Below are 20,914 nucleotides of genomic sequence, written 5' to 3'. Positions count from 1 at the left end.
ATTCTTCACGATGGCAGCCTCTCTTCCAGCCACCTGCTTATATATATTAAGTTGCTTCCAGATGGAGGCTTTTGCATGCAACAGGTGCGCTGAGTCACCTCCCACCCGCAATCCATATGTAGACTCACTGCGCTGATCACAGCTTGTCTAGATGGACCAGCGAGATCATCCCCCAGTGGCACAGCAATGGTAGCACCAAACTGCAAATGGCACCCCGCCCTCACCCCATGAACACCACTGATCAACACGGGGCACAATCCTTTGCCAAGCCCCACAGAAATGAAGAATAGCTGCCCAAGAGAATCGGAGTGGTCTTGTGCAGCTGCTCGTCATTTCAGTAGGACAGCCTTCCACAGCCTGGCCCCTTCAGGGCTTCGGGTTGGGCAAGGCTGCAAGAGGGCTTGTGCATGAGAATTTCCCAGTGGAATGTGCTCCATGGGCCACTTTGGTCTGTCTCCCACTTTGCCACCTTCTCTTGCCTCACAGTGGGCCTGCCTCTATCTTCCCCACTTCCTGCTTAGCACTACCAGCCTTCCTCAGCCTGGTGTTTTCCAGATGTTTGGACCAGGATTCTTGACCACTGGCTATGCTGTTTGGGGCTGATGGGAGCTGAAGTCCAAAACATCTCACTGGCATGTATTTATTTACAGCGCGAAGTCTGTATGTGTCTACTCAGAAGTAAGTCCTATTGAGTTCAGTGGGACTTACTTCCAGGTACTTAGTAGTTAAGACGCTGAACTGCAGACTGGAAGGTCAGCAGGTCAGCAGTTTGAGACCCGAGTGCTGCGTGACGGAGTGAGCTCCCGTCTTCAGTCCCAGCTTCTGCCAACCTAGCAGTTCGAAAGCAAGAAATTGCAAGTAGATAAATGGGTGCCGCTTTGGCGGGAAAGGTAACAGCGTTCCGTGCACCTTGGTGTTCAGTCATGCCGGCCACATGACCATGGAAGCGTCTTCGGACAGCACTGGCTCTTCGGCTTAGAAACGGGGATGAGCACGCACCCTAGAGTCAGACACGACTGGTTGGGGACACCTTTACCTTTACCTTTACATGTGTGTAGGTAGAATTGCAGCCTTAGATTTCTTTAGTTGCCAAGGATCCTAATGGGATAGTATTCCCTCATCCTGTTGTATCTATATTAGTTCTAGGAGGGAGATGAGAGATGCTGCCACCCTGACACAGGGAAACTTGCTCAAAGCCCTGTCATGAGGTTCATGGCTAAGTAAACAGGGATTTGTACTCAGATCCCCTACATCCAAACAGTACGCTATGGCTAGAGACAGACATACGTTTAACAAAAAAAAGATCACTGACACACCGGATCGCTCAACTACAGGGTGAGCCTGGCTTTGCAACTGAAATGATAGACATACACACCAGCAAACTGATTGTGCACTCAGCTGTCAGACCTTCTCACCATGCTTCAGGTAGGGCTACCTGCCTTTTTTATTTTTAAAAGTGCCACATTAATGTTCATACATTTATCTATAATTTGTCACCATATTAATTACCCCCCCAACCCCATTTTTTTAAGGACAACTTCTTTGGTGAACCTGGGTGAGCGTGGGGGAGAGGTTTCTTGGTGACATGATGAGCGGTCAGTCAGTCACCACTTGCACAACCCATTTTTTTCTCCCCGAGAGCTCAGCTCTGAAGAGAAAAGGTACGTTTAGGCTGAACACAGAGTGGACCACTGCCCTAAAATTTGGCCTGATTTGCATGCAGTGATGAAGTTCTCAACCTTACTGAAAAATTGAAAGTAAATAAATCACCAGGCCCAGATGGTATCTATCCTAGAGTTCTCAAAGAACTCAAATATGAAATTGCTCATCTTCTAACCAAAATATGCAACATGTCCCTAAGATCTGCCTCTATACCAGAGGACTGGAAGATGGCCACTGTAACACCAATTTTCAAAAAGGGATCCGGGGGGATCCGGGAAATTAAAGGCCGGTTAGCTTAACGTCTGTTCCAGGTAAATTGGTTGAAGGCATTATTAAAGATAAAATTAGGAAGCAAATATAAGGACAAGCCCTGCTGAAAAAGAATCAACACGGCTTCTGCAAAGTTAAGTCCTGTCTTACTAACCTTTTAGAGTTCTTTGAGGGTGTCAATAAACATGCAGATGGTTGATTGGTTCCACAGTTGGCTACAGAATCGGACTCAAAGAGTGCTTCTCAATGGGACCTTCTCAAGCTGGGGAGAGGTAACGAGTGGGGTACCGCAGGGCTCAGTCCTGGGCTCAGTGCTCTTCAATATTTTTATTAATGACTTGGAGGAGGAGGTGCAGGGAATGCTGATCAAATTTGCAGATGACACAAAATTGGGAGGGATAGCTAATACTTTGGAAGACAGAAACAAAATTCAAAGTGATCTGGATAGACTGGAGTGCTGGGCAGAAAACAACAGAATGGCATTTAATAGGGACAAATGCCAAGTTCTGCACCTAGGAAAAAGAAACCAAATGCACAGTTACAAGATGGGGGATACGTGGCTCAACCACACTACGAGCGAGAAGGATCTTGGAATTGTCGTCGATCACAAGCTGAATATGAGCCAACAATGGGATGTGGCTGCAAAAAAGGCAAATGCTATTTGGGGCTGCATTCATAGAAGCATCGCTTCCAAATCCCGGGAAGTACTAGTTCCCCTCTACTCAGCACTGGTTAGGCCTCATCTGGAGTACTGTGTCCAGTTCTGGGCACCACACTTTAAGAAGGATGCAGACAAGCTGGAGAGGGTTCAAAGGAGGGCAACAAAGATAATCAGGGGACTGGAAACAAAGCCCTATGAGGAGAGACTGAAAGAACTGGGCATGTTTAGCCTTGAGAAGAGAAGACTGAGGGGAGATATGATAGCGCTCTTCAAGTACTTGAAAGGTTGTCACAGAGAAGAAGGCCAGGATCTCTTCTTGATCATCCCAGAGTGCAGGACACGGAATAATGGGCTCAAGTTACAGGAAGCCAGATTCCGACTGAACATTAGGAAAAACTTCCTGAGTGTCAGAGCAATACAGCAATGGAACCAATTACCTGGGGAGGTGGTGGGCTCTCCCACACTGGAGGCCTTCAAGACGAGGCTGGACAGCCATTTGTCAGGGATGCTCTGACTTGGATTCCTGCATTGAGCAGGGGGTTGGACTCGATGGCCTTGTAGGCCCCTTCCAACCCTACTATTCTATGATTCTATGATTCGCTAGATACTGTTTACTTGGACTTCCAAAAGGCTTTTGGCAAAGTCCCTCACCAAAGACTCCTGAAAAAACTTGGCAGTCATGGAATAAGAGGACAGGTCCTCTTATAGATCAGTAACTGGTTAAAGAACAGAAAGCAGAGAGTAGGAATAAATAATAAATTATCCCAATGGAGGGAAGTAAATAGTGGTGTCCCACAGGGATCTGTATTAGGACCAATGCTTTTCAACCTGTTCATAAATGATCTGGAATTAGGAGTGAGCAGTGAAGTGGCCACATCTGCTGATGACACCAAATTATTTAGGCTGGTTAAAACAAAACGGGATTGTGAAGAGCTCCGAAAGGATCTCTCCAAACTGGGAGAATGGGCATCTAAATGGCGAATGCAGTTCAGTGTAAGCAAGCGTAAAGTGATGCACGTTGGGGCAAAAAATCCCAACTTCAAATATAGCCTGATGGGATCTGAGCTAGCGATGACTGACTAGGAAAGAGATCTTGGGGCTGTGATGGACAGCTCAATGAAGATGTCAACCCAGTGTGCAGTGGCTGTAAAAAAGGCAGACTCCATGTTAGGCATAATTAGAAAAGGGATTGAGAATAAAACTGCCAAGATCATACTGCCCCTGTACAAATCTATGGTGCGACCACACTTGGAATACTGTGTACAGTTCTGGTCACCACACCTAAAAAAAAGATATTGTAGAGCTTGAAAAGGTGCAGAAAAGGGCAACTAAAATGATCAAAGGGCTGGAGCATCTCCCCTATGAGAGAAGGTTACAACAGCTGGGATTGTTTAGCTTGGAAAAAAGGAGGGTGAGGGGAGACATGATAGAGGTCTACAGAATTATGCATGGTGTGGAGAATGTGGATAGGGAGACATTTTTCTCCCTCTCCCCAAATACTAGAACCCAGGGTCATCCTATGAAGCTGACTGGTGGGCAATTCAGGACAGATAAAGGAAGTACTTCTTCACACAGCGCATAGTTAAACTATGGAATTCGCCACCACAGGAAGTAGTGATGGCCACCAGTTTGGATGGCTTTAAAAGGGGGTTAGTCCTGGAGGAAAAGGCTATCAGCGGCTACTAGTCTTGATGGCTATGTGCTACCTTCAGTACCGGAGGCAGTGATCCTGTGTACACCAGCTTCTGGGGAACATGGGTGGGAGGGTGCTGTTGCACGCATACCCTGCTTGTGGGTCCCTGGTCGACAGCTGGTTGTCCACTGTGTGAACAGAATGCTGGACTAGATGGACCCTTGGTCTGATCCAGCATGGCTCTTCTTATGTTCTTATGACCCAGGTTTTTTTTTTAAAACCCTGGGTTGTCATGAATGAGCCAGCATGCTAGTCACTGTGGCTTGAGCACAGGGAAGATGCGTCCCTGGGTTGTTTACCATGATGTCTGAGCCTGGAGCTCCTGCTTGTTTTGCTCCCCAAAAGCCAGAGTTGAAATACATACATACATTCATGGGACTTGCAGTCTGGTTCTGGTTCTGATGGGTTATCATTGTGCATGAACTGAGCCATTATATCTTCCTTCACCCACAATTATAGAATCACAGAGTTGGAAGGGATCTTTGAGATCATCTAATCCAACCACCTTCTCAGTGCAGGCTCCGTAATGTAAGATGCAGCTACAGTATCTTTGACAGATGGCTGTCCAGCCTCTACTGAAATACGTCCAGCAAAGGAGAGCACATCACCTCCTGAGGCAGTCTGTTCCACTGCTGAGCAGCTTTTACCATTAGTATGTTCAGCTGAAATCTGCTTCCCTGCTATTTCCACCCACTAGTTCCACTCCTGCCCTCTGGAGCAAGAGAGACCAAGTCTGCATAATCTGCCTGACATCCTTTCTCCAGGCTGATTGCACTGAGCTCTTTCAACTGTTCCTCATAGGACTTCTCTGGACATGCTGCAGCTTGTCAATGTCCTTCTTAAAATGTGATATCCAGAACTGGACACGGTATTCTGAATATGGTCTGGCTGCTAATGCAGAGAGAATAATAATTTTTAGGAGTTGCCTTAGGGGGGCAGGCACTGCTTCCTATGGTTATACGCACACACTTTTCTTTTGTACTGTTGCTGCCTCTGGTCTAACAGATTTCCCAGGTTTGGGAAACAGCGATATATTTATTATTCATTCCTAGGGCAGTTTACAAAAAGAATAAAACCATTAAAATGGAATGCAAAAAAGGAAGAAGTGAAAAACCACACAATTATAAAAGTAGCGAAAAAAGATAGCAAATTAAAATTACACCTAAAATGCTGGGGAGAATAGAAACCTTGTAAACATTTTTTCCTGCTAAAGCAGCCAAGCAGCTTTTGAAGGCCAAACTGGACTTTACTTTAGTGGTATGTTTGAATCTCATACTTGGGATTCCCTGTGTGGTTGCCTTTACAAAAAAACAGCCCTGGAAAGGTTGGATCAGGATTGCCCCCCCCCCCCCCCCCGGCCAAAGCTTCTGTATGCAGAAAATAGCAGCAGCAAGGGGAAATACCAGGTCAGGAAGGGTGGGGTGTGATTTCCAGCAGGAAAAACAGCAATAGAAGAGGTTTAAATCCCCTCTCCCCATGCCATGGTCCTGATCTGGATCTCCCATGACTTCCTTTTGTAACAAGAAAAGAAGTGAGAATTCCCAAGCAAAGGATTCGGACATGCCATTAAGATAAAATCCAGTTTGGCTCTCCTTGCTACCCATCTCCAGTCTGCAGGGCAGCCTTCCCCAATCTGGTGCCCTCCAGATGTGTTGGACTACAGTTCCCAGCATCCCCCAGCCTCCTGGAGCATGCTGGGAGCTGTAGTCCCACACATCTGGAGGGCCCCAGGTTAGGGAATACTGCTGCAGGGAATGTGGCAGGAGAGAATCCCCTTCTCCTCCCTCTCTTTGTAATGTTTTGGTTGCAGCGTGATTACAAAGAGCTTACCTCACTGCATTGTTCTTCCACAGAACCGTTTCCATTTGTGGAAGCTTTATTCCAGTGCTGCAGTCCTCCTGTCTCCCAGTGCAACGGCAGGAGAGCATGATCGGACTAACACATGACTTCATCTCGTCAGAAAAAGTTCAGGCATTGTGACAGAGCATTGCAAAGAATCTGCAGTGTGACAAGAGCATATTTTCTTAGGGTGCCTCCAGGGAAGTAAGCAGTTTTTCACATAGTCTGCTGCAGAAATTGGCATGAGAATGTGGCACCTCCTCCCTGCATCCCATGATCTGCCATTGTTCATTGCCGTGCTCCCTAAATTAGGGCTTATGCAGATTGTACCTTCTTAAAGAGAGACAAACATTTTCTGCACCCTGTTCCTTCTTCCTAGGCAATGTCCTGCATCCTCCTCATTTATTATCAGAGCCAGGGTTTGCCTCTAGTTGTTGCGCCTCTGCCAGTTGGCGCCCCTGCCTGCTGCCACTTGAGATGGGGGGAGATTACTAAAGCATCCTCTCCCTCCCCCCAAAGCTATTCTTCCACCTGTGCATGTTCCAGAGGCTGGAACTGGAGCAGGGCAGGAATGAGGAGGCAGGAGCAGCAATCTTTCTCTTTACACAGGGCTTCCAGGAAGTGACACAGACTCCTGACTGCTGAGGACCCCTGTGCGAAGTGCAAGGATCACTTCTGTGGAGCGCTTCTTCCATCCTGCCTTTACTTTTTCAGTCCCGACTTCAACAGGAGCTGGTGGCAGGTGGGCAGTGAGTTGAAGAGGGACTTAAATCCCCTCTTAGAGTGTCAGCCACCCGGGAAGGAAGTAGCTAGCACAGCTCCTTCTTTGTTACTGGGTGGATTGGGCCCTGCTAGTCGAAAGAGAAGGGCCCAGTCTTCTCACCAACGGAGTAAATGCCGCAGCACTTCCTTCCTAACTTCCAGGCCCATGGATATGTGAGAGCAGGCGCAAGTACCCTCTCATTTCCCCCCCTCATCACACCTGCTGCCTGAGGTAGGGGCATCATCCTGCCTTGTGGTGGGGCATTGTACCTGCGTGTCCATTCATCATAGAGACGTTTTTGCAGTCTCTTTTTTTTGCTCCATTTTGGCTCATACTGTATCACGTTTCTGGGTGTTTATGGGAGCAATTCCACACATTCCATAGTTAATATTTTAAAGAAATAACAACCCAGAGCCCACAGTTGGAATGCTACAGTGCCCTTACGCAGCTCTCCTGGTGGATTGTGTCTTCTGGGTTAGATCTACCCATCTCCCATTGCCATCCTTAATGGGCCACGAAATCTGCTGCCCGAGGCAGCTGCCTCACCCTTGCCTCATAACAGGGCTGCTTCTCGTTATTTCCAGACATTATGGCAAAGCAAGGACCGCCTTGCCTAATACCACAGCGAGGCAGAAGTTTGATAGTAGGCATCTTTCACCGTTGGGTGGTTGTGTCACGAGAGTGATAGGCCAATGTGGTAACTACTCTGGAACGGTGTGATCTGCCTTGTCTGGCCTTGTGTTCTTTCTGATGAGCTTGCAGGCAAAGCAGTGGTAGCGTTTTGTGCTGTGATGGCATTTGGTGAGAACACTGCTGCACAACGTGACTTTACTGCAGAACAGGAAACTCTGAAGGGATTCCTGCTGCTGCTGCCCAAAGGACTGAGCCCAGTATGTTGAGGCAAGGGAGAAAGGAATCAGTCTATCTTTACTGCCAGTGCACTGGCATCTACTGAGTGCCAGTGGCGCATGTTCGAACAGCAGTTTAATGGGCTGCCAACACACCTGAGCCGGCATCATTAGCTAAAAGCCTGTCCTTACTGGGAACTTTGCCAGGGATTTAGAGTGGGGAAGCTACCTAGGAGGGGGACATTTGGAGGAGTTCAGGTTGCAATCCTGCAGGGCCAAAAGGCAGTATGTTTGGATGGTCGGGAGCAGAGTTTGGGCTTTTCAAGGGCAGCTGGCTGGTGCCCAAATCCAGCAAAACCAGGCAACTGTGCAGGTGCAGTGGATATTAGGAGGGTTTGCCAAGCCCTACGCCTGACCTGAGGTCCTCATCAGTCCCTTTCTCAGCACTCAGAATGATGAGCAAGGAGTGGTGGATAAAGTATTGTGGGACTGAGCAACTGATACACACTCTTTGGGCAGGACCAGTCTCTCTCCATGTAAAGCCCTCTGTGGGACTGTTGTGCAGAGACTACAAAAATCTGGAGCTGGTCTTGCTGGGTCGGGTGGCAGAGGGAGAGGTATTCGAGCAAAGGTCACAGTACTGCCATCCCCCCTTCTCCTCTCAAATTTCTTCTTGCGCCATTTTGCCTTTCTCAGCAAGCTCTACAGCGCTCACCTCCTTACTCTCTCTGGCTACATGTTGCGTGCACGCGCGCGTGTGTGTGAGAGAGAGAGAGTCTGATGTCTCTCTCAGTTACATAATATCCCCCACCCCTGTGATGCTTGGTGGAGGAGGGGAGGGAGCTGTTATCAGCACCTCGTTGTCATCGTCCCCACCCCATCTGCTGCTACAAATGCAGAGTCCCAACGTGCTGCTTTCACATGCCGCCATCCTCAGCAGCGTCAGAGAGTTGGCGGTTGAGTTGGGAGATGAGAAGCCATGGGTTGCTTGAGAAAGAAATGGGCCCTTGTCATCGGCCACACGTTAAGACGCAAAATGGGACCCCGACCCACCTCAGTATTCAAGATTATAATTCCCAACTCTGGAGCCTCCGGGGTTAGAGTCAGTGGGAGACTGAGAGCTGGGAACCAAGATTCCCGGGTCGCGCCCTCCATCAAGTGCGCGGCTGGTGTTGCTAAGTGAGCGCTTGGGTATGCCAACCACAAGGCTAATGTAGCGGCAGGTTGCTAGGATATTGTTGGGGTGGATGGGAGGGGGATGTTGGGAGATGACAGTTTGGAGGAGGGGGAGTGACAACGTGCAGGCCGCTGCCAGGAAATATTTCCATAGCAACCAGAAACATACACACCAGCAACTTCCCAACAGCTGTTTCCATGGCAAGCGCCACATTTCTTGCTTAGGTGGCAAAGACCGGCCACCCTGGGGTGTGTGGGCAGCTGATTTTTCAGGCTACCCTCAGCCTAATGCTGAGATGTAGCTGCTTCTGGAGAGGAGCACCCCACTGTTGTGTGTGTCTGTTTGGGACTCACTAAGAACTCCTGTTGCGATGACCAAGAACTGCAGTAGATTCGGGGAAGGCTGAATACTAGTTTGTGTTAGGGGTGTGTGCCTTACGTCCTAGTGATTTCGGGGGAAGGAAGCGGGAAGCTTTTAAATAAATGTGGTTGGCTGAGGGCCAGGGGTGTTTCATCCCCTGCTCTTAGCTTAAGGACTCCTTTCTTGGTGCCCTAGAGGTGGTTCCTGCAAGGCAAGTACCCATGCCACAGAAGCAAAAGGCCTGTTTTAAGAGCCTGTCCGAAGGCTCTTAAAACAAGCAAAGAAGCTGCGCCATCTTGGGGGAGGTCGGTTGCCATGCCTACTCCTATCTGGTTACTAGGCTCCGCCACTCTCTCTCAGATTCTCCACTCTGTGTCCCAAGGCATTTCCAGCCAAGCCACCTATCCCACATCATGTATGTCTCCCCACCCTGACTTCTTAGCACTGCGCAACACCTCCTTGGCTGGCTCCATAAATAGGGAGGCGAGCTTGAATCAGGTACCTGCATGGAGGCCAATTAGCACTGATTGTGGGTTGCCAGCTGCCTAGCAGGGTGGCAGAAGAATCCATGCTGCGGTTTGAAAGGCCATGGATCGTCCAAAAGAACAAGGCTGCTAGGGAAACAAATGCTCCCTGCTGTTTGACGCCTGCCGCTAGCTCTGCTTCGCTCCCCGCTACTATTCCATTGTCTCTCGCTCCCCCCCCCAAACTTTCGCCTACCTGGCTGCACATCAAAGGCAGCAAGTATGGTTCCTAATAGGGACAGGTAGGAAGCAGCTGTTTGAGAGGGTGCCAAGCTATATTAAGCAATGGGGACCTTACTGTAATAGATTCTTATAAACAAAGGGTGCTGGCAGCAGGGATCTCTCTAAGCGTGAAGACAGGCAAACTCAGGTTCTGCCACAGATTAACCCCCATTGAACAGATTCTAACAAGCCCTAATCAGAGAACGAGCGTAAACAAGGTACCCCATGCTAGAGGTGCTTGTTCCATTCATGGAATAGTGTAGCAGTGAAACAATCCAGATGAGTCAAAGTGAGCTGGGGTGGGGTGGGGGGCAGGAAGGCCAGCCCAGCCAGCTGCTACATGCTTGGAGGAGTTCCATGCCCTCTTTGCACGGTTGGGCTGAAGCATCGAACCAAAGGAGGAGGCAAAATTGCACAGAGAGGCACCCAGCCAAGGTGAATTCACACAAGGCAGTCAGGGAAGGTGTGGAAGCTGTGGCAATAGAAGTGGAGCTCATGGGACCAGAGAATCAGGAGTGGTTTGCAGAGTTAGGTGAAGCATAGGCGGAATAGGCAGAAGCAGAATGATCAGTGGAGTTTGTGAGTGTTTGTTGAACCGAAACCCTGGTTTTCATGGTGGTAGTAAGCCTGGGTCTGGGCTTTACCATTTAAGAGTACAGGTGGGGGCTTGCATAATGAAATACTCATCTATATGAAAAACATTCCCTGCATGTGACATACATGTTTTCTATTTGCAGGGAGTTCTAGATGTATTTATTTAGTGTATGGTTTATTCTATCATATGAGCCCCCACCTGCAGTCTGAAATGGTACACCCCTGATGCAGGCAGGGGGGAACCTCTATGAGAATTAGGCCAAAGTATGCTGACTGGAAGAGGAAGCAGTTCCTGTAGGGACAGGAAAGGGGAGAGATTGCGCAAGGTATCGAGCACATATAGTTGCTTGGCATAAAAAGCAGGGCTTTACCCCAGATCCTGAAGAATTTGCAGTCCACTTTGTGACTGATGACACTGCCCTCTCAGCCAACCAAACTGACTTGGGATAAAGTTTTGTCGCACTGTGGCAGCCTTCCCCAATGCTGGGGGATGCTGGGAGTTGTAGTTCAACACATCTGGAGAACACCAGGGTGCACTATGGCAATCCATTAAGGCTTTCTGAAGCAAAAGTTATTCTGTGAGCCTCTCCAAGGGAAGCTTTTTTGGCCCTTGAGTACAAATCTAACCCACAAAAACATCTTGTTTTTTTTCTCTCTCATGGTATTCACTGTGGCCCCAGGAGAAGGGAGAAAACAAGTTCTTAAGGAAAATTGAAGGAAACTGTGTTTATCCATGAGAAACATTTCAAAAACACTCAGGCAATGTCTTTATTAGGACCAACCAAATTGTCACAAAATAGTGAGCAAATGTCTGAGGTTTCTAGAACTCTTCATCAGGCTAGGTGTTAAGCAAAGAAGGAAAAAGGGGCAGATTGATTCTGAAGCTACAAAATCTGCATTTAGACACAGTCTTAAATTGAAGTGTTGAAGGAGATAGCAGACCAGCCGCCCCCAACCTGGTGCCTTCCAGATGTTTTGGGCTACAACTCCAGTCATGCCTGATGATTGGCCATGCTGGTTGGGGCTGATGGAAGCTGTAGTCTAAAACATCTGGAGGACACCCGATTAGGGAAGGCTGGATTAGACTCAATTTACTGTTTGTTACGCAGCTTTCAAGTTACACCTAGGATTGCTGGGGAAAAGAATCACACAATGGCTGATTCCCCATTTTGAAGATGTAGAATCCAGCAGTTACCCAGATCTATCTCAGACCTTAAGCGAAACACACAATTTCTTGATATAGGTAGAGAATAGGAGGAATATGGCAGTTTTTATATTAGCAAAGCTGCTGGTGGTGGTGTGTTAGGTAAAAGAGTCAATAGAAGCCATATTGGGTACCAAACCACACCTGCCACCCCCTGTGGCTGGAGGGAACGTAACCCTGACAAACTCTTCAGTTGGTAGGAAATCTTTTCCTAGGTTTTGGATCCCACTTCTGAATGACTAAATAGGTTGTTGTTGGCAAAATTGTCACAAAACCAAATGGTCACAAAAAAGTAACCAAGCTTTCAGATTCTCTAAAACTCTTCAGGCTGGATTTTAAGCAAGGTGTAGTGGGGTTGGGTGGAGAAGAAAAAAGCTGGCTTGATGTTGAAACCATGATGTCTGTAGGGAGGGCAGGAGGAGATAGCAGACTTAATAACTAGATTAGACTCTATTGGTTGTAAGTCTTGACCCTATTCATAAGTAGTTACAACTGGAGGATGTTCAATATGCAATATATTCTAGCAACAGCTGATAGGTAGGACTGTGGTAGGACTGCAGGAGGTTGCGTTTTTTTGAGCTGTTGTTGGGGGGAGAGTGAGGATGATTCTTCCCAACATTAGAAGGATTGGAAGTATCCAGGTATACTGTGGGAGTCTCTAAAGGGGCAGCAGAGCTTTTTTGTGCCAAAATCAGGGTGCTGTGGCAGTAGCTACTAATCTCTTCCTAGAATCTTCTTGTAGTTACACCTCCCCCCTCCCCTTGCTCACCAAATATCCCAAATCCTATTCACTGCAGTCTGATTAAATACAAATTCAACCCAAACTCAAATATTGGGCAGAAAATCTCTCTAGGGCCATACAAACAGCGTACAGACAAGATGCTTTGCACAAGAGTGTGGGCGCATGCACACTGCACCCTCCACTAGAGAGCTGGGGAATGATCCATGCATGCAGTTGCTCTCAAGGAGCCCTGTGTGCCTCAGAGCTTCCATGGACATACCAGAGCGGATGGCCATAGAGGCTCTTAATTTGCATAATTATTTCAAGTCACATAATTTGAGGATTGCAGAATGAGAATTGCCATATCCTCTGCTTATGAGGCTGCTTTAGTGAAACGTAAAGATAGAGGACTAGCCAAAGGTGAATTTTTAGTGAGTGGAATGGGGGTGACGAGGGAGGATTCCTAGCACGGGCACAAATAGGCTGGGGAAATGCAGACAAGGGTGGGGGATATTGGGCTGTGTGGTTTTTTTTAAACCCTTGTTTCTATGGTGATGAGAGGCTGGTGCCCTCCAAAGTCAGCATCAGTTCTAAAATAATCCTGCCTGCTCCCCTCCTCCCCCCCTCTTGTTTCCTGGTTTTAATTAGTAGCTGGTGTGTGAGTCATGGAGAACTGGAGGGAAAGGGTGTAATCAGAAGAGACAATGGGTCTGGGGGGCTCCCTTCTCACACACAGCCTGAGTGTGCAAGGGGGTGCAACATCCGACATTGAGCAGGTGTCGTGGAATATGGGAAGTGTGCGAGCCTGGCAGATACAACTCTGGGTGTATGAGAGTGTAGATGTTCATGGGGGTGAGATGAAAAAAGGATGCTATTGTCTTCATCACATGTGGGAGAGGAATAAGGTGTGTGTCATAGTGAACATACGTGTGTGTGTGTGTGTGTGTGTGAGAGAGAGAGAGAGAGAGAGAGAGAGAGAGAGAGAGAGAAATGCACCTGTGAAATATGGGGTACATACTTCCCGTGTTGAGTTTTTCTCACACACACACACACACACACACCCCTTGTATGATGCATGCAAGCATCAGTTAAGTAAAGGATATGTGTGGGCTTTTATTTCATAAGAACATAAAAGAACTTAAAAATTGCCTGGCTGGATCAGAGAAAAGGTTCATCACGTTCAGTGGTGGAGATCAGCTGAATGCCTTGGAGAGTTCTGAGACAGGGTATGAGGGAACAATTATGTGCTGTGGCTTGGCTCCAGCGTTTAGCTGAGGAATGTGACCGCTGACCAGGAAGGCTCCATTTGGCTTGCCGTGGCTAATAGGTCTGTTCATGGGTTCCTTCCATGGATACTGACTACTCTTGACCCCATGGGAAGACCACATTTCCTTATGAAGGTGGGGAGGGCCCATATATAGCTCAGTCTTGAGCATTTGCCTTACATCCAGGTTCAATCCCTGATGTACATATTGCCCTTCTTAGGTGATGTTTGTGTGCGTCTTAAGTGGTGTGATTTTACAATATTGGCAGCAGTCTTAAATGAACATGATTTTGCCTAGGCTTGTGTAAGAATGTGGCCATTGCGCGCGTGTGTGTGTGCGTTTGATTATATTATGTGTGTATGCGTCATCATGAAATATTTTGTGTATCTTTTAAATGTGTCATATTCTGTATTGGTGCACATGTCTGAGGTGGGAGTTTTTGTGCAGGCGTACTCGGAATTCAGCTGTGAACCTCAGCACCACCACTTCACTGTGGAATGGACAAGTCTGGTTTATATATACTGTTGGTATATCAGAACTGACCAGTACAGAACCTGATGTGCATTTAAACACATGTTAGGTAGTCAGGGCAAATCCTATGTGCTGGGTAAATGTCTCTGCATGCAGGAGGACCACCACTTACCTCAAAACTGCTCCAGTTGACGCCCTTCAGCTTCTGTGCAAATACACCCACAAAACCCGCCAGGACTTGTCAGAAATCTGTAACTGTCAGGGACTCCATGGATTGAGCTATGAGCTTCATGGGCTGAGGCTGTGGAGGGGGACAGTTGTGTGCTCAGAGCTGTCTTCAGGCAGAAGAGAAAATATGGGTGTACAACACCACGATTTGCAGGCAGTATGAAGTTTCTGGATTGGCCAGAAATACGAGGAACCTAGTCTTCTGCCCCAGTTGTATAGTGGTAAATTTCGAAGTGCAGGCACTCATTATAACAGCCCCCCCAGCCAGGCTTCCAAAGACAGGCCAAAAGTTCAGGCAGCTGTGTTGATTCATATCAACAAACCAGTTACAGCGGTTTTTAACTCCACCAGGAGTGGGTCTTTTGTAAAGTGAATGGATCTTAATTGCTCAAGACCAAGCCACCCCAAAATACTTTGCATTACAACAGGGAATAATATATTGTTGTTGGGACAACAACTCCCCCAGCTACTGTGAGGATTGCAGCTAAGCTTAGAGGGAACTGGGAAGCCTGAGGGGTGGGAGGGGTGGCAGGTGATATCAGTGTCCCTGCTAATAAAAAAAGTGCCAGCACTGTGTCCTGCCCACCCTGGTTCCACTACACCAGTAGTACCTTCTGCCTGTTACATTTCAAGCCAGCCCCAGCTGCTGGCCTCAGGATTTGGATTCAGGGACAGCCATGCTGCAGAAGCTTCAGCCAGTCCCCAACACAAACAAAACTCTGCCTTGTTTGAGTAATATAGTGGGACCCAACTCCATATACCTGGGACATCGTATGGGCAGGTAGCATACCTTTGGGAGCAGGGTTGTCTTTGACTGTCACAGGAAGCATGTCGCAATGGCAACGTCTTCAGTTGCCATTAGAAAAATACCCTTGCCATGTGTTTTCTTTGCCACCCTTCATAATGTGGGGATTTGTGCATTCCCTTTTCTGAGCCGTATCAGGTCTTAATTTTTAGAGCTTACCTGCACAAATAATTGCTCATATGAGCGGCCTACTCACACGAGCATAATCTCAGAGGAGCTGCTTAAGAATGATAGTAGTGATGTCTATGTGAAAAAACCCCTGCCTGTTGAATGTGCCCAGCTTAAAGAAGTAGTCTCTGTGATCTTCTCGAAGCGGCTCCTGTGACATTAAGGCTGTAAACCTACAGCTATTTATTTGAGATTAAGCTTCGTTGAACTGAATGGTACTTAGTCTGAGTAGACATGTATAGGATTGCACTATAAACTACTTCCATGTGCACTTGTTGTCACAGATAGGGCCTGAAAAATATCTGAAGCATTTTTCTGTTTCCCTTATACAGGGTGATATGTGTTTTTTATATCCATGATTATACCACACAATAATGAACTTTTAATATCTAACATAGAAATCAGTTTCCAGAGTATATCAGTTTTCCTTTCACTTCCTTTATTTTTTTTTAAAGAAATTTCTAATCCTTACGGTTATGAAGGTGTGTTGGAAAAAGTAGGGGCAAGGCATCATGTAATCCCAGCAGCTGAGTTGAGGGAAGAACTGCAGTGCTCTTCAAAGTTGCTTGGCTAGCAGGGACAGAATAAATTGTGCAAGATAAGCTAATATTTGCAGACTTCGTAAATTGGCATAATATATTATGCACAGTTTACATATGCAGCCCTTCTTCTGTGATTTACCCCTTTCTCTTCCAATTGAGCCTTTTCTCTTCCAATTGAGCCTTTACTTTTCCAGGGAAAGAACTGCTCTCCCAGTTTGTAAATACACTAGCAGAGGAGGTTCAATGACATGTGTAAATAGAAGCCAGGTTTCTAGTGTGGCAGGCTTTATGTGCAGCTATCCAGCCCCATGCTTTGCTGTCAGGATTCCTGCAGCAATTCCTGAACCTGTCACATGAGGGATAGCATGGGTCCCCAACCTTTTGAGCCAGGTGGTACATTTCGAATTTTGAGAAAGAGTTGTCGGTGCTCCCACAAAATGGCTGCCATGGGAGGGTTGCCCATTCACAAAATGGCTGCCATGGTGGGCATGGCCAGTCACAATACACCCATTTCCCTGAAGGGTGTGCCATTATTATGCTCTGGCCAAAGGAAGGAATTGCAGGATAACCGACCAGACCAGGAAGGAAGTGTCTTGTATAGCACCAGGACAGAGCAGGTCACTTGATAAGCTTGACCTATATAAAAGCTTTGAACAAGGCTTGTCCTTTGGCCTGAGCGACAAGGGGACTTTGCCTTCCTCCTATGATCTTGCATCAGTACCTTTGATGGTACTGACGCAGCAGGAGCAAGTCCCATCACTCACCTTCTTCTTTTGGCTGCCATGGGGCAACAAAAGTCCTGCTTGCTTTAGCAGCTAGAGATGAGGGTAAGCAACAGAGCTTCAGAAGGAATGGGGCTGGAAGTGCAGCAGCAACAGCAACAACCTCTTTTGCTGCATCAGTGCCATTAAAAGTAAAAGTACGTTATCCGGGTTGCAAGGTGGCAACTCTACAGGACTGATGAGTCTACTGTTGTGGTTTGACTGTAAGGCTGTGTCCAGGTGGCACCTTACCCCGTGGTTGATCTTAGCTTTAAAATGGAAGCAGAAAAGTGGTACCTCAACAAAATAGGTATTTAGTTACGTCTTTTTAAAATAAGTTACCCTTCCAATGTATGGGGCAATGCATATACACAATAGTAAGAACATCAATACAGAGTTAACATTTATATATCTATATGTATATATATGCCTTCACACAATTCATAGTACGGCTACCCTTGAATGACCAGGTCCGCAGCCTGGGGGTCATTTTGGACTCCCATCTGTCCATGGAGGCTCAGGTATCAGCTGTGAGCCGGACAGCGCTGTATCAACTCCATCTGATACAGCGGCTGCTCCCCTTCCTTCCCGACCATCTGCTCCCATCGGTAGTACATGCCCTGGTCCCCTCTCGTTTAGACTACTGTAATGCACTCTACGTGGGGTTACCTTTGAAGACGGTTCGGAAACTGCAGCTGGTACAGAACGCGGCGGCTCGCCTGATTAAAGGCAGCCGCCGGCGAGTTCACATCACTCCAGTGCTGAAGGAGTTGCACTGGTTACCAGTTGTTTTCCGGGCCAAATTCAAGGTGTTGGTTTTGACCTTTGAAACCCTATATGGTTCCAGCCCAGCCTATCTTAAGGAGCGCCTCCAGCAGCACCAGACAGGCCGCTTAACAAGATCAGCCTCGGATGGCCTTCTCTCTGTCCCATCAGCCAGGACAGCTAGACTGGTGGGGACGAGGGAGAGGGCCTTTTCTGTGGTGGCCCCCACTCTGGAACTCCCTCCCTAGGGAACTCCATCATGCCCCCTCGTTAATGAGCTTCCGTCGTGCATTAAAAACGTTGTTGTTCAGGCAGGCATTTGGGGTGGGTTAGGGTATTTTAGAAAATGTTTTTATTGTAGAATTTTATTGTTTTAAACTGTTTTTATTGTATGTTGTACATCGCCCAGAGTGGCTGGGTGACCAGCCAGATGGGCGATTAATAAATTTAATAATAAATAAATAAAATAAATAGCATAAAACCAGCCTCGTATGCAACAACATGAAGCCTGTGAGCTTGGGCATTGATACACTCCAACAGGGAGAGTGTTCTGGAACCTCAAAGTGACCACCAAAAAGACGTCTTCACCATGGCTGGTAACTCTTCCTATGTGTCACAGTGATGGAACCCTCATAGGGCCTCTTTGTTGCACATGAGCTGGTGGTGTATGTTTTAATATCTCCTGCTATTTTATTAGGATTACAGCATTTTTATTATTGATTTAAATTGTGTTTTCATGTTTTACTGTTCTTCACCTTGAGAATTGTTTTCAAATTGAAGTGTGTGTGTGTCTGTGTGTGAGAAAGGATGATAAATCATACATATAAATAAATATGGGTCATGTGCTTCCCCTGAAGCCATACTGAACTAAAAGGAATGATTGCTTTGGGGGCTGAGCACATTCAATAGGGGCCCTGTGGCAAGCTTCCCCTGAAGCCAAGCTGGTGTTCTGTCTTGAACCCACAGAGATAGCTTTGGGGTTAAGGTCAGCTGACCATACTCATCCAGCTTTGACTTCTGAAGCAGTCGTTTTGGGGATTTGTTAGAGGTTGAGGGGATGGGAGTGGCAGCATGCTTGCATCTTATCATTTTAATACCGCTTTACCTCCTTCCCCTAACAGACTGAAGGCCAGTGCCAGCTCAGGAGATTTTGCTGCCTGAGGTGGAGTTCAAATGGTGCCCCCAGTCCCCGCTTAGGACCAGCACTTTAAATATTCTTGCTGCACCAATTCCTGCCTTTATCATAGCACCGTAGAGTTGGAAGGGACCTTAGATGTCATTTAGCACAACCCCCTGCTCAGTGCAGTCTCTGCTTAAATACCTCCATAGGAACATAGGAAGCTGCTTTATACTGAGTCAGAACCCCAGGTGCATTTAATCCAGCACTGCTGACACTGACTGGGCAGCAATGGCTCTCCAGGACTTCAGGCAGCCCTACCTGGAGAAACTGGGGATTGAGCCTGGGACTTTCGTCATGCAAAGCAAGTGCTGTACCACTGAACTACATCTTCTCCCAGATGAGCTGTCTGCCGCCCTCCCCATCTCATGTTCCACTGGCCCTACTCATGGCTAGTACCTGTGAACAGACAGGTTTGATGGAACTGCATGTGTTGCCCTCTGTCTGCTTTGGACATTTTTAGGCAAGGGCAGAGAGTCTCTACCAGTTTTGTATTGCCACAAGTGCATCCCCGCATCCCCAGTCGGGGTCCTAGTTAATACCCCCCAAACTCAACCACAAACCCTGAAGTCTGGTATTCTCTCAAAACCTATGCCAAGGTTTTGTGCTGATTTTGGGACACAAAGCCCAGGTTTCGTACTACTGCCTTTTAGTGCGTCATGACGACATAGCCAGTCGGGGTGAGGAAAATAATCCTTCCTAGAAGAAAAGCCTTGGATTACTGTGTGTCATAGCATCCCAGGGCCAGAGTGGGTTTGGATTCATAAAGAAGCCACATAATGCTTTGATTACGGGAACCTGTTTTTGAACTGCCAATTTGACAGACAAAGGGAATTATTCATGGTCAAGAATGTAACTCTTTGTGGCACAAAACAGCTCAGAGCTAGTGCAAAACTTTGTTATAGATTTTGAGAGGATACCAGAGTTTGGACTTCGTGGTTAGGTTTTGGGGGTATTAACTAGGAACCTCGACTGGATATGTCATTATACACTAGTGGGTGGTGGCACAAAACTGAGAGTTTGTGGCACAAACCTTGATATAGGTTTTTAGGGGATAAAAAATGTCAGGGTTTGTAGTTAACAGAGCTCTTTCCTGCCCTGCCTGATCGTATAGTTTGTATCCTCGGCCATCTGCACATAAACTGAATTTGCATATAAGAATGGCTGGTCAGCTGCATACTACTAGGCATTGCTCTCTAAAGTTGCAGCTAAATCAGCTGTCTTCTAATTTTTCACTTTGTTTCGCTTTTAGCACTCATTATTCTAGTAATCTTTGTGCACGTCTCATAAAAAGGGCTTCATTCTTCTAGGACTGTAAACTTGCATTTTGTTACCAACAGCCAAGTGGTTAGTGATAGTGATGGTGTCTTGAGTCCTGACTGCTGCCAAAAACTGATCTTGGATTGGATCCAGGATCTGCCTTCCATAGATGGAAGGGCTCATTCATGGAAGGTCCTCTGCTTGATTTTGGGGGATCCCCACTCCCCCCCACCCCCCCACAGCTCACCTTATCCAGCAAGGCTCCCCAACTTGGTGGAGCCCACCACAGCTGAAGCCACTGTAGGTTGCAGTGTGTGCTGGCATCCCTTGTGAATATTCAGGCTGTGGCAGGTGGTCGCTGTGGCTGATCGTGATGTGCAAACCTGGTGCAGGGTGGGTTGTTGGTGGCTTGTTAGCCATGGCAACAATTATTTGATCCATTCCAATCAGGTTTCAAGCCTGCGTATGGGATGGAAACAGCCTTGATCGCCCTGGTTGATGACTTAGGTCAGGGGATGGATGTGGGGAGTGCAACGCTGTTGGTTCTTCTGGACCTCTCAGTGGCTTTCAGTACCATCGACCATGGCTTCCTTCTGGATCATTTATCTGGATTAGGCTTGGGAGGCATGGTTTTAAAGTGGTTATAGTCCTTTCTGGAGGAGCAGTCCCAGAATGTGGTGCTTGGGATACTTTTGTTCCATCCCATGGCTCACATGTTGCAAGGTTCCACTGAGTCCCCCATGCTTTTTAACATCTAAATGAAACTGTTGGGAGAAATCACCAGGAGGTTTGGGCTGAAGTGTCATCAGTATGTGGATGATGCTCAGCTCTCCCTTTTCTTTCCATCTACACATCCCAGGGAGGCTGTGGAACTCTTGAACTCTGGAGGCTGTTTTGGGGTGGGTGAGGGTAAACAAGCTGAAACTTAATCGAG

General features: G+C 47.3%; 1 protein-coding gene across 1 annotated transcript in view; it reads left to right on the top strand.

Annotated features, from left to right (window-relative positions):
• The window catches only part of IQSEC2 (IQ motif and Sec7 domain ArfGEF 2), a 182,915-nt gene that overhangs the window by 44,018 nt on the left and 117,983 nt on the right, over positions 1 to 20,914 (top strand). The gene's annotated exons all lie outside the window — the stretch shown is intronic.

This window comes from Heloderma suspectum, chromosome 2, assembly GCF_057233095.1.
Source record: "Heloderma suspectum isolate Gila_16-S chromosome 2, 16-S_ref, whole genome shotgun sequence".
Lineage (NCBI taxonomy): Eukaryota > Metazoa > Chordata > Lepidosauria > Squamata > Helodermatidae > Heloderma > Heloderma suspectum.
This window is presented reverse-complemented; position numbering and strand designations above follow the sequence as displayed.